Raw genomic sequence first — 13,502 nt, forward strand, 5'->3', positions numbered from 1 at the left:
TATTTGTTATTTTGACTGCTCCAGGTCTTAGCTGCAGCATGTGGGGTCTAGCTCTCTGACCAGGGATTGAACCCAGGCCCCTCGCATTGGGAGCTCAGAGTCTTAGCCACTGGACTACCAGGGAAGTCCCTGATGGATGTTTTTTATGGCTCTTGATCCATTTAGTCATCTTATGTTCCAGAGAGTTTGAGCTAATTTATGTGTCCACTTGTAACTGAGCACCACCCTCTGCCCCAACTGGACCCAGCAGGGCCCTCATGCACAGCCTCCTCTCTGCACATGAACTTGACCCTGCTCTGATACCAACTGTGTAAGTCCTGGCCCCTGAGACTCAAGGGGCCTCCCACACTGGGCAGAGATCCTGGCCATTTTGCTATGGCAGCAAGAGAGACTTCTCTGTGCAGCCATGAGAGGCATTCCTTAGGGATGATGCTGGCCCAGGAGGGAGGAACTTGACACATCTCCCTAGCTTATTTTTAGTCAGCAATTAAAACAAGAGGTTTTTTTTCCAAGGGTTACAAGAAATGATCTGCCTGTGTTCGGGAAGCTGGTAATTTTCCAACATCCCCAAGTAGGTGGCCTGGGAATCGTAGTTGACTGATCCAGAGGCGGAAGCTGGGGGACTTCAAGGTCTGGTTCTTTTTTTCCCCTTTGCAACCTACTGGGTGCTGTGTTTGGGGTCTGGTTTTGTTGTTGATTGTGCTACTAGGAGTATCGAGAAAACAGAATTAGTCATTTTTCCACCTGCTTCCAGCCAACAGGACAGAGACGGGTCTGTAGGCTGAATCTGCCCTTAGGAGTGACTACCTCCTGGCTTTAGGGAAGACAAAATCCTGTGAGCCAAACTTTTAAAAAATTTTTATCTATTTATTTTTGGCAGCACTGGGTCTTCGTTGCTGCACACAGGCGACTCTCTGGTCGCGGTGCATGGGCCTCTCATTGAGGGGGCTTCTCTTGTTGCAGAGCACGGGCCTCAGGGCGTGCAGGCTCAAGAGTTGTGGCTCTCGGGCTTAGTTGCTCCAAGGCACGTGGAGTCTTCCAGGACCAGGGGTCCAACCTGTGTCCCCTGCGTTGGCAGGCGGATTCTTAACCACTGAACCACCAGGGAGGTCCGAACCAAACTTGGCTTGCCTCTGCTTCCTCACTCCAAAGCCTTCATGGGCTCGGGTGTGGGGATGGTGTTTAAGCCTAGAGAGGCCACCAGGAAGGGGTGGGGCCGCCAGGGCCTCCCGTGAAGTCTGCAATCAGGGGCTTCTGGGAAGCGCCGCTCGGTCTCGGGCTCTGATGTGGGCAGGCCGCCCGGTGGCTCTCTCCTCGCTTTGCTGTTTGCTCTTTGCCCCCAGTCTGGCCTCTCCGTGTGAAATAGGGCCTATGACAAAGCCTAACTTAGGACGGCAGAGGACTGTCCAAAGTTACCGTGGTTTGACCTGAATGTGCCTGGTGCAAAGAATAGACCTTTCCAGACCTCTGGAGTCTGGATATGTCCATTTTAGTCTTGGCCTCTGGTCAGACTTCCCACCTGACTTGGGGCCTCAGGCTGCCTCTCTGTGAAATGGCCAAACAGTACTCCTTCCTGGGGAGCAAGCACACGCCCGGGGAGAAAACATCAGCAAATGTTTATAACTCCATCACTGACGTGGCAGCTGAAACAGCTAACAGAGCGAAGCCCGAAGGGGTCCCAGATCCCCCCTGGGGCCTCTTCCTCCGCTGCCTGCCGCCTGTTCTGCACCCCAACTGAGCAGGCCGACCTCCAGCCTCAGGGCAGGCCCCAGGCCTCTTCCCAGGCGGTGAATTTCCTCTGGCACTTTGAGGCTCCCCCAGGAGGATGCATGAGACCGCAGCAGGAAATGAGGAACATATTTTTAAATCAGAAGGGGAAGCGATGTCTTTGTGTCAGATAAGTGGCCTGGATCCAGGGCTGAGAGACGGTGGCCCCTTTCCCCTCACAGACAGCAGGTGCTCTTCTCGATGTGGTTATGGCAACAAAATAAATGACGGATAATTGCTTTTGTGACAACTTGCCAATTAAATTAGACTCAGCAGAATAACATAATGACAATTTGTTATGCTCCGGTGGGCACTAACATACCAATCATAATTAAATGCTATGACTGAAATAGAATACCGCTCGACGCAGGAATATATAACCCCAATTCCCTCTCTGCAAAACATTATACGTTGAGGCTTGATTTTAATTTCGGGAAGATAATGGCGTTAGTGCATATCCAAGTGGGTTTGTGGAGAGGCTTGCGGTGAGGGGAGATGGGCCTGGCTGGGAAGACTGGACCTGTGAGGAGATGCCCTGGGGCTGCACTCCAAGGTCAAGGGGAAGAACGGAGGGGCCCCTGGTTGTACAAACAGTGCTTTGTGGTCTGGGGCCACACCTGGTCGCATCAGCCCAGCTGGGGAGGCCCCAGTGATGACTCTGCAGCGACAGGAACTCTGCTGCAGCATCTCCAAACCCCACTCCAGAATGTTCCAGGGGCAGATCCTTGAATGAGAAGCCGAAGCTCACGTTTCGTGATAAAGGGGCACTGAAGGTGTGCCCAGCCTGGATCCAGTACTCTTCACCCATAAGGCATTTTCTCCTGCACAACCCTTAACTAACAGGAGGAGCCAGCCTCAGAGAAGAGGGACTTTCTGACAATCACAGTTTGTCCTTCCAAACCCAGACTGTCTGCCTTCAAAGCCTCCTCCCCTGTGCTCCCACCATGCTGTCCTCTCCACGCACTTGCAGGCCGCACAAGGAAAGTTAGGTCAACAGCCTGAGGGAAGGAAACTCAGGGGACAAAGGTCAAAGTTGACCAAGTGGAGGTGGAATATCTGCCCCGCCCACCCAGTCTGTCATGTACAGACCCACCCTCCTTGTCACAGCTGATTGGGCCAGGAGTGGACAGCTGATTCAGCCAATCACATTCTCCCTCGGGGAACTTCAAAACGGAGCTACTTCAGTTCCACGAAGCGGTCATACAGGCACACATCTACCTCATTCACTCTGAGCACTGTAACAAAATAGAAACCCGTGGTTTATGAACAACAAAAACTTATTTCTCACAGTTCTGGAGGCTGGGAAGTCCAAGATCAAGGTGCCAGTAGATTTGGAGTCGGGTGAGACCCACTTCCTGGTTCATTGCCATCTTCTGCCTCATGGGGCAGAAGGGGCAAAGGCACTCTCTGGGGTCTCTTTTATGAGGGCACTAATTCCATCCATGGTGGCCCCACCCTCATGACTTGGTCACCTCCCAAAGTTCCTGACTCCAAATAGCATCACTTTGGGGGTTAGGATTGCAACAGATGACTTTTGCGGGACACAGATTTTCAGTCTATACAACACTGATTTTAATAAGAGCTTATTTATATTATAATATACATACAGTACATGCAGCACTTAAAGGTTACAATCCAACTATCAAATATTTGATCTACACTGGATGTTCTGATAGTAATAAGTACTAATTATGTATTCTAATTTTAATATCCTTATTGCTGTATTAACCCCAAACCATTCTGTAAAAGATTGGAGGTGGCTTTTTAAAACCAAATAACAATGATTTTATTTACTTTTTTAAAGATTGTAAGGGGGTCTTGTAGAGATAAAAAGATGGTTGAGGTTTCTCCCTTACTTTCTCAAAAATCTTTACTGAGCTTTCTTTTACCGCAACCATGTAAAAACAAATTATACAATACTGAAAGGCTAAAAATAAAAATCCACCCCAATTAAGCCACTTTTCAAGGATGACCACTGACATCAAGTCAGTATGCATCTTTTCTCCCTGCCTGGACTGTTCTTTGAATGTGAGCATGGACCTGATGTATACTACTTATGGATACGGTGATAAGATATTTGGGATTTTCTTCAAATAACCCATGGGTTGAAGAGGCAAGTGAATGGAATGGAAAAAGATGGAAAAAGAATAACCAAGAGTTGAAAACTGTTGCAAAAATATTTTGGGACTAGAGGGGTTCAGTACACTCTTTTTTTGTGTGTGCTTGAAAATTTCTACAATAATAACTTAAATTTGAAATTATTCTTTTACTTTTTAACTATTTAAAAAATAGACTCATACTTTATGTAATAATTTTCAATTTGCTTTTTCCTGTAACTAACGACTTGTTGTGGACATTACTCCAAATCTGCACAACATAGATCAGCCCTATTCTTTCTAGTAGTTTTCCAGTATATGGATATTCCATAATTTATCTAACTTCTCTTATCGTGAAAGATTATTTGCAGTGTTTTTCTATAAGGAAGCTAAGTGAACCTACTCAGGCATATATCTTGTCTCTCTTGAAGGAAGATTTCTGTATGATAAATTTCTAAAAGTATAATTTCTGATTCAAAGGGCAAATGTATTTCAATTTAACTGACACTGCCAAATGCTTCTTTAAAAATGTTATATCAGCAAAAATCAACAGCTAAGACTATATCAAATGTAAGAGCATATGTGCATCAAAAGAAATGATCAGCAAAGAAAAAAGGCGACCTACAGAATGGGGGGAATATTTTGCAAGCCAAGTATCACATAAGGGGCTAATATCCAAAATCTATAAAGAACTCATAAAACTCAGCAAAACAAAATACAAGTCAAAGCTACACTATCACCTCACACCTGTAAGAACGGCTATCATCAAGAAGACAAAAAATAGTAATTGTTGACAAGATGTAGGGAAAAGGGAACCCTCGTACAATGTTGGTAGGAATGTGAATTCGTTTAGCCACCATGGAAATAGAGGTTCCTCAAAAAATCAAAAGTAGAACTAACATAAGATCTAGCAATCCCACCTCTGAGTACTTATCCAAAAGAAATGAAAATAGGTTATTGAAGAGACACAGCACTTCCACGTTTACTGTGGGAGGGGCTGAGTTTTAGTACGTTTCACTTTCAACCATGCATGTTTTTTATCTTGTCCTATATTGCTAGCATAGAGTACTAGCGATCTGGTTAACTTGTGCCAATTCTGACAGGGAAAATAGACCTTATTTTGCTTTATGATGCCTTCTTTGTTGCTGAGGTTGTGCATTTCTTATGTGCCACATGCATTCCTTCTTCTGTGAATTGCCAGTTTGCAGAGCTTGCTCATTTGTCCACAGTATTCCTCTTTCTTACTGACTTGTAGCAGCTCTTTGTATATGGTAGACGTTAACCATTTGTCTAGTACATGTTTTTAAAACATTTTTTCCATTCTTTAGCTTTTGTTTGTGGTATTTTTCACCTTACAAAAGTTGTTATTCTTCTGTGTAGTCAGAACTGTTGCTCTTTCCCTTTTGTCTGCTGTATTTCATGTCATGTTCAAAAAGGCCCTATATTTTCTTTTCTTCTAGTACTTTAACAGTTTGAAGTTTTATTTTTAGAGTTTTAATTTATGTGGGGCTTATTTGGGTTGTGGTACCAGATAGAGAAATAAATTTAAGTTTTCTCTGAAATTCACAACCTACTCCTAACAATATTTAATAATCCTTCCTTTTCTCATTGATGTGCAATGCTATCTTTGCCATTTACTTAATAACGACACAAACGCAAGTTGTTTTTCTGAAATCTGTTGCACTTCCCTGGTCTAATTGCCTATGTATACCTGTATCATGCTGTTTTAATTATTGTTGCCTTATAATACATGTGATAGCTAGGAGATATCTCACATTCTGATATTTTAAATTTTATTGACTACCTTCATGCATTGATTCTTCCTGATGAACTTTATTTTCAAGTTGTTAAGAATAAGAATGACTATTTGATCTGATTAGTTGCCTCAACTATATCGTTGGGAAGGATGGTCCAAGACACTTTTGGTAAAAGAGAAAAGCAAAAATTATCAGTGGATGCCCACACATTCCCAGGATGCCAGGGCTGAAATCTAGCTCAGTATCAGTACCAAGAATAATCCTGCCCCACACCCATGTCCTTCTCCACTCAACCTGCTCTGTATCCAACTCTTGTTCTTTTCTATTGGGCTTCAACTCTGATTTCTACTTGCATATGAATTATGTGTTTCTCTGGCCTTCCAACCAGCTCTTGTTCTCTTGGCATGTTGTGGTCATTCTATAATCTGCTCCCTCTCGCAGGTGAGTGGTCCCACCTACTGAAGTTGGCCTGTGGGTCAGGATTGGACAATGTCTTCAATGCCATAATTACAGAAGGAAACAGGAACATTCTATTCTTCCCTGCTTTGACTTCATTTCCATAATGCAGAAATCCCAGGATTATGACACTGGGCTTAGACAAAGTCATAGAATAATTGGCACGTTGAAAAGGTGCTTTGAAATTTTTTAGCAGTAATTACAAATAACATTTTCTCCTTGTGTTCACCCTTCCTGTCCTGTGCTGAGAATTAGAAAGGAAGTATTCTAGAATTGTTGTCCATGGTTCCACCATTTCCAGAAAGCGGCTGACTTCATGGTGCCTGGGAAGTTTATTCTGATCGACCTGAAATCTTCACCACTTACTGATACTAGATGTTCAAGACTGTTTGACAGTCTATGACTAGTGCAAAATCTGCACTTGTGTGACCTTGAGAGTAACTCCTTAAATTTGGGTCCTCTGTACCTCACTTTCCTCACCCTGGTTTCAGCCCTGGAAGATCCCTGTAGTGGATACTGTAGTCCAGTGCCCAGACTCCCTCAGCACACATCCCTGTGACAGGGGCTATCAGCTGATGAGGGCTCAAAGCTGGCTCCCTCGCTGGGAATTTCTCTGGCCACAGGGAACTGCCTTGCTCAAAATTACATCCCTTCCAGGGCCAAGGACTGGCAGAGGCAGGAATGTGGAGCCCCACCTCCTTGTCCCTGAAGCACGGTCCCAGCACCAGAGCCTCTGCTCCCACCACCAATCAAGAAGCAGATGTTTGGAAGATTCTGGTGGTACCACAGCCCTTGCTGTCATGGAAGTCTGCCAGCTTGGAGTGGGAACCAGGGCAGGAAATGGCTCCAATCAGGTTCAGGCAACTCTGCTTCTTGTTCTTTTATGACCCAGCAGGCTCCCTGGAACTGCAGGATCTGTGGTAGGAAAAGATGCCACATGGAGTTTCAGGCAAGCCCCAGGAAGAGAATAATATTATAGACCCCCTTGGTTCTGAAGCAAGACAGGCCATCTGCAAGAAGAACTACAGGCAAACGTAAAAGCAGCTCCCAGATGCTACCGAACCTGGGAGAGCAAGGACTGACCAAGTGACACCAAGTGATCAGACAGGCAACCAGAGCTACCCCTCAAGAGCCTGGTTTCGTCAGATCTACCCAGTCACGGGGGCAGGCAGGCCCAAAAGTTATCCGTCGTAAGATAAAAGTGGTACATTCAGGATCAGCGCAAGTGAGCTGCAGGAATAGGTAACTCAGATCCCATGTTATACACCAGTGTTGCCCCAGCCCCAAACCTATGCCTGCACAGGGGTCCTGCATGGCCAGCTGACAAAGGAGGAGAAAAACCGAGCCAAGTTCACATGTAGATCAGCCTAGTTTACGTTAGTGTGAACCACAGCTGCTGGTTCTCAGCAAAGGTGAAGAAGAATACACTTGACACCCGGATGTTCCACTGGGGCATTCTTGGTGTTATCATACCCAGGTTTAATAGTAAATGGCTAAGTACAGCAGCCAAGGCATGAAAACAGCATGGTAAACAAAACACCTCAGAATCCCCCGGAATGAGAGTCTGGGTCATCACCCCAAACAAGCCACTTAGACCAGCAAAGATGCCAGCCAAGGGTAAGAAGAATGTAGTACAGGTGGTGGAGAGTTGGGTATTTGAGTATCAGAGTCTTGAACTCAAAAGCAGTAGCAGGGGCTGCCCTTCATTCCATTAGCCCTTTTCTTGTCTGTTTCCCTTGGAAACAATCTGCAATCCTAGAGAAACCATCAGAGATAGGTCAGACTTACTATGAGAAGCAAGTGAGTCTGAGAAGCTCAAAGGTTAATCTGTCATGGATACTGTCCACCAAAATCCGATCTTCAGGGCCACCCACCCATTCCCAGCTACTGTATGGACTGCTTGTGGCTCAGAGCTTCATCCCTCATTGGAAATTTCTTTACCCAAGGTACATCCTCTCCCTGGGATGGCCCCGGCCAGTGACTGGCTGATAGAGGAGAGCAAAGGCCCAGCCTTCTCGCCCAGGAACAACATTGAAGAGCCATCTCATTCACAGAGCTCCCCAGACAATTAGCTGAGACTCTGAGGCAACCACACTGGTGGGGAGTCCAGCCTCCCTTGCCCCCTTACAGGTATATCTCCTGAAAATGCTCCTAACTAAAATTTTGCTTGCAGCTCTCCATCTCAGAGTCTGCTTCCAGGAGACCCAACCTAAGACATCCCCCAAGTTCTGGCTGAGATATTGCAAAACTGAAATGATGCTGACTTGGTTCTTTGACATAAGGAACTCCGACAGTTTCACAGCAACCTACTGATCAATAGTTAATCCTTGGATCAATTTTCACATTAGTTGTTTGCATCCTGTTCCCTTTCACTGGGATTTCAGGAAATTATCCAAAAAAGGAGAGTGCAGCCTAAGCCATACTTCATTGGTGACTTCCACTCTTGTGCCTTTCCTCCTTATTTGAAATCATATGATTCAGGAAAAATTTAAATAGTAGTAGTAAAATCTTCATCAAGACAAGGTCAAATCCAGGGACCTCTGTTAAGGAACACAACCAAGCTTGTCCTTCAAAAGGGAAGGGAAGGGAGATTAGCATTTAGGATGTCTGCAGGGGACTCTGCCATACAGGAATATTTTTAGTAAATGACAAAGAAAAAGGTAGAATATGGGCTGATTGACTGACTGACAACTCCATTTTTAATCTAGACATCTTTAATAAATTTCTGCAATGCAGGATTATCAATCTTATCTCACCTGGATTTCTACCCTTCACAAGGAGATGGCCTTGATTTTAGAGGCCAGAATAAGTAGCTTCTTTATCAAAAGGTTCTCTGTAAACAGCCAAGTCTGAGCAGCCCTTAGATGGGCCCCAGGACTTAAGTCTCATCAACTTTTCATGGTAAGAGAGTTTTTCTGACTAGTTACACATAGGCAATCCATCTCTTTACGTAAAGCCTTCTTGGATTTAAATGCAAGCAAAATGCAAATGCCAGCTTCACCTGGATAGGTAATGCTATTCTAGGAAGTTAAAGTCACATTGGCAAGTTTCCTGGGTCAGCAGAGTGCAAAGCTCTTTCCACCCAGGATCTCTTTTGACTCTTTCAACCCTTTGAAGCAGATACAGTGCTACTATTATCCCCATTTTGCAGATGAGCAAATTGAGGCTCTGAGAAATAAAGTAACTTGCCCACAGTTACAAAATGTTGTGTCAGAGCTGAAACCCCAATGCAGTCTGTCCAAGGTAGAGCCATGTTTTTAACTATGATGCAATACTCTGATATCTTATGGGTTTTTAGCAATGACATATAAATGTCATAGCATCATAGCCACTTACATTTTTTAACACTTACATATCAAATGTAACAGTATATTTTCTATGACAATTTAAAAATGTGAAGCGGTATAACCCTTTTATTTGCAAGACAGGGGTGTGGGATATTGTCGGTTATCTATTTTCCAGATTTTTCAGTCAATTTGTCTATAAGTATTTCTTACTTCCAAATTAATGAAAATTCAAATTATATTTTTTGAGTCACAAATAAGAGACAAAGGAAGTTCTACATTTGACATTCTTTTTTGAGGACAAACTTACTGAGAATAGAACAATGTCTTTTTTAGGTTTTCTGATACCAAGCTAAGTGAGATTTCCATATTGAATTCTGCTGCCCAGAATTTCTTCTTTATGGGGGCCAACATGGGTTGAGGGTGGAATGGGATAGGAGAACGGTGGATAGACAGCTGGTGTATTTGTCCTATAACAACTTCTCTTTTTTCTGCACAAAGGGTTTTTTAATTATGTGTAATACAGGCAAAATTACATAAGTCAATAAATTTTTAAGAATTTTACATGTTCTGATTCTTTGAACTGCCAATCACCTTAGTTCCTCCAAAGTCATAATCTTCCAGAAAAGATAGCCCTTTCAAAAAGTTTTGCTCAATCCACAGCTGCCTTGTCAGTCAGTTCACAGTTCTTTTAGCTGGGCTTCTTTGATTTCCAGTGGGACAGAGCACACTTCAAAATCCCCCACCTGTAATCTTCAGGATCCAATCTCCTCAAGCAGTTTACTTTAGGACCGTGTTTAGGGGCAGGAGATGGATCCGCCTGGTTCTGAATTTGACACCCTCTAAAAATGCGTGTGTGTGCACTCAGTCGCCCAGTCGTGTTCAACTCTTTGTGACCCCTGGACCGTAGCCTGCTAGGCTCCTCTGTCCGTGGAATTCTCCAAGCAAGGATACTAGAGTGGGTTGCCATTGCCTACTCCAGGGGATCTTCCTGACCCAGGAATCAAGCCCACGTCTCTTGCATCTCCTGCTTTGACAGGCAGATTCTTTACCACTGCGCCATTTGCGAAGCCCCTAAAAATGTATTAAGTTCAAATCATATTCACTCCTAAGCCGTCACGCCCTAGAACAGTACCGATCGTTGGGTTATGCCAATACCTAAGATAAAGAAAGATTCACCGTTAGGTTTTCATAGTTCACTTGGCAGCTCTGTCTTCTCGTTCTTTCCCATGGATCTAACAGGTAGTTCTATGAGTAAAGGAGCTCACACAGTTACTTTATGAGGTGTTTCCAAAGATGCAGGTTTATAGAACAACTTCTCTTTTATTGTTGTCTGTTCTCTGAAGGTATCTTAAAGCTTATCTTTTATTTACTTAAATGTAATAAGGAAGAAAATTCATTTATTTTCAGTAATCTGATGGTTTCAAGATCCAAAGTCTTTATAGATCTGTTTCTGCTGGCTGTTTTTGCTGGTTCTCACTCATGGAGTTGGGTTTCCTTGTGTGCCTGGTTCTCATCAACCACAGTCCAGTATTTTAAAAATGATTTATAGGAATAATATGTGGCCCAGTGTCCAGAGATCTGCTTCTGTAATGTGGAGCCATTCCAGTCTGGACCCACCTTAAAGCACGTTCGAGGCTGCGATTTCCTGGACCTGGACAATCTGGGTAATTGGAACCTGGGTTGTAATTCTGCTTGAAGGCTGCTCCACCCTGAGATCACCTCTCCCGAGCAGGTAGCCCTGGGGGTCCCCTGGGGCTGCAGAGAGGGCTGCCTTCCAGCTTCCATTGCTCTCTCTTCCGGGAGCTACAGGATTGTAAGCATCAGTAACCCTCAGGGCCAAGCTGTCTCTGCTTATTCACCTCTCTTGTTCCTGGTCTACCACTGACCTCTCTGGTTCCTATTCTTCTGTCTCTGTTGACCTAGTCGTTCTTAGTCTCCTGTCAGGAACTTAATTTTATCTAAGAAAATTTCAAACAATGTTTTAGGCAGTTTTTTTTTGGCTGCACTGAATCTTCGTTGCAGTGCAAGGGCTATCTCATTGTGTTGCACGGGCTCCAGAACGCGCAGGCTCAGTAGCCGTGGCACATGGGCTCAGTTGCCCCAGGCATGTGGGATCTTAGTTCCCACACCAGGGATCAAACCCACATCCCCCGCATTGGAAGGCAGATTCTTAACCACTGGACCATGAAGGAAGTCCCTATGTAGCTTTTATGGTTTCTCCAGTGGGAGAATTGGGCTAAACAGTTTCACCCACCATTGCTAGGAAGTCTCTCCAACTACGAGCTTTTCAAGAAATAACAAACTTGAACCAAATTTGAGACCTTACTAATACCAGACATTTGATTTATGTGTCTTAAAATAAAACTTACTTTTTCAACAAACACATCTTGAATTGCACTCACTGAGGTCTCCTGTCCACAGAGCGCTGATGTAGGGTCCTCAAAGGAAGGGGGTTGGTCGGCCTGGAGGTGGGAGGGGAGACGGTTAGAGTCGCCTGCAGCATCAGGCCCTGCCCGAGAGCAGCTGTGCAACCTTGGCTGGTTTCCTCATCTGGAAAATGAGAAGAAGAAGAATGCCTGTCTCACAATGTTGTCGTAGGGATTAAATGAGATTAAATAATACATGCAAAGCCCTTGGCACAATGCTAAGTGTCCGATAAACATGATTATTATTATTATCCCTGAGATGCTAATGTCCTCAGACACATGCACACACATGCTCGCCAGACTGCCCGCTTTTCTCCACACATGCCCACAGATTGAGTTGAGAACCACTGCCTTGGTTAACGGTGATTTGAATAAATCAGTCAATTCCAATGGTCTGGTTGCTAAGGACATCATTCTGAAGGCCTTAAAGGCAGGCTGCTTGGATTTTATCTCCCCTTAACTCATTCTGCGGCCCACGAATCAAAAGTATGACCATAACTCAGATGGGGAGAGGACCTGGGGATCTCCCCCCAAGAAGTGCCCCCCTGTAGCCACGTGGAAAGTTGTGCTGTTGTGATAAAGCTGTTTGGAAATAATCAAAAATTCTCTCAGGAAGCCCAATTATACTTTTACATCAAGAATCAAAATGCTGGTGCTGCAGACTTCAGCCCATCATTCACAAACCTTTTATCCTGTAATTAAGCCAGACCTGCTGCTGGGTTAATTCTTCCCTGAATGCCACCACCCTTTGAGCCAGCCCGTATGTCGGCAGAAGACTTCACTCTGATGATCTATTATACCAATACATCACCGCGGTGAGCTGCCTCCTTAATGACTTATCCATAACACATCATCGGAGTGAGACACACTCGTAATATACTGCTCAATACGTCTGCATTGACCAAGGTGGGGAGCCGCCAACCGCGGCCGAGTTCATGCCCTGACATGGTCGGTGTCAGCACACGGGGCCCACGCTGGGCTCTCCCTTCCTAAAGAAATGTGTATACAGGTGGGAGGGCTTCCACGCCAATAGGCTTGTAGAACCTGAAGCACTAAGACCCTAAGAAATTCCTATAAATCCAGACCAGAAAAGCCCCTCAGTGGGTCACGTGCCTACCCTCCTAAGCCTATCAGATAGGTCGGAAGCATTTTCCTTAAGCTCTTACTTAGTAGAAGGCCAGGGCTATGGCACTGGACACCTCCAGGGGGCGCTGTTCATACGGCAGTCTATGCAAATTGTGCCTGAGTCACCCCAGCTGGGCAGCCCCCTCAGTGGCCTTGATTAAGAGCACAGACTCCAGCATCACTGCCTCCTTCGAATCAAGGTTCTTTGACTCTAATGGTCCTATATCATGGGGTTGCTGTAAGACTGAACAAGATAACGTAGCCAGGGCACCTATGACATAGTGAACACTCAGTGCTCATATCAGCCATAACATAGCAACCCTTCCAAACGCCGAGAGCCAGGACGCCTGCAGGTCCAGGGTGGGGGCAGCTGGCAGCCCTGTATTATGACCTCCATTCTGTGAGGCCCTAATTCTTATGCATTTAGATTCTGCTTCATTCAAAAGAAAAAAGGAGGGTGAAGGGACAAAAGAACGCTTATAGAAATGGGCATGAGGATAAAAATGAGTAGATGGGGATATTTGGACAAAGGGAAAGGAAGATCAAGCAAAGTGTAAGCGAAAGTAGTACACAAAACACCGTTAGGAG

General features: G+C 44.8%; 1 long non-coding RNA gene across 1 annotated transcript; it reads right to left on the reverse strand.

Moving 5' to 3' along the window:
* Nucleotides 1-11,732: 11,732 nt before the first annotated feature.
* Nucleotides 11,733-13,133, reverse strand: LOC133231665 (uncharacterized). Its single transcript, XR_009731190.1, has 2 exons — nucleotides 12,956-13,133; nucleotides 11,733-11,913 (listed from the first exon to the last, which is right to left on the reverse strand). It is a non-coding gene; the product is annotated as an uncharacterized LOC133231665 (long non-coding RNA).
* Nucleotides 13,134-13,502: the final 369 nt, after the last annotated feature.

Source organism: Bos javanicus, chromosome 19 (genome assembly GCF_032452875.1).
Source record: "Bos javanicus breed banteng chromosome 19, ARS-OSU_banteng_1.0, whole genome shotgun sequence".
Classification (NCBI taxonomy): domain Eukaryota; kingdom Metazoa; phylum Chordata; class Mammalia; order Artiodactyla; family Bovidae; genus Bos; species Bos javanicus.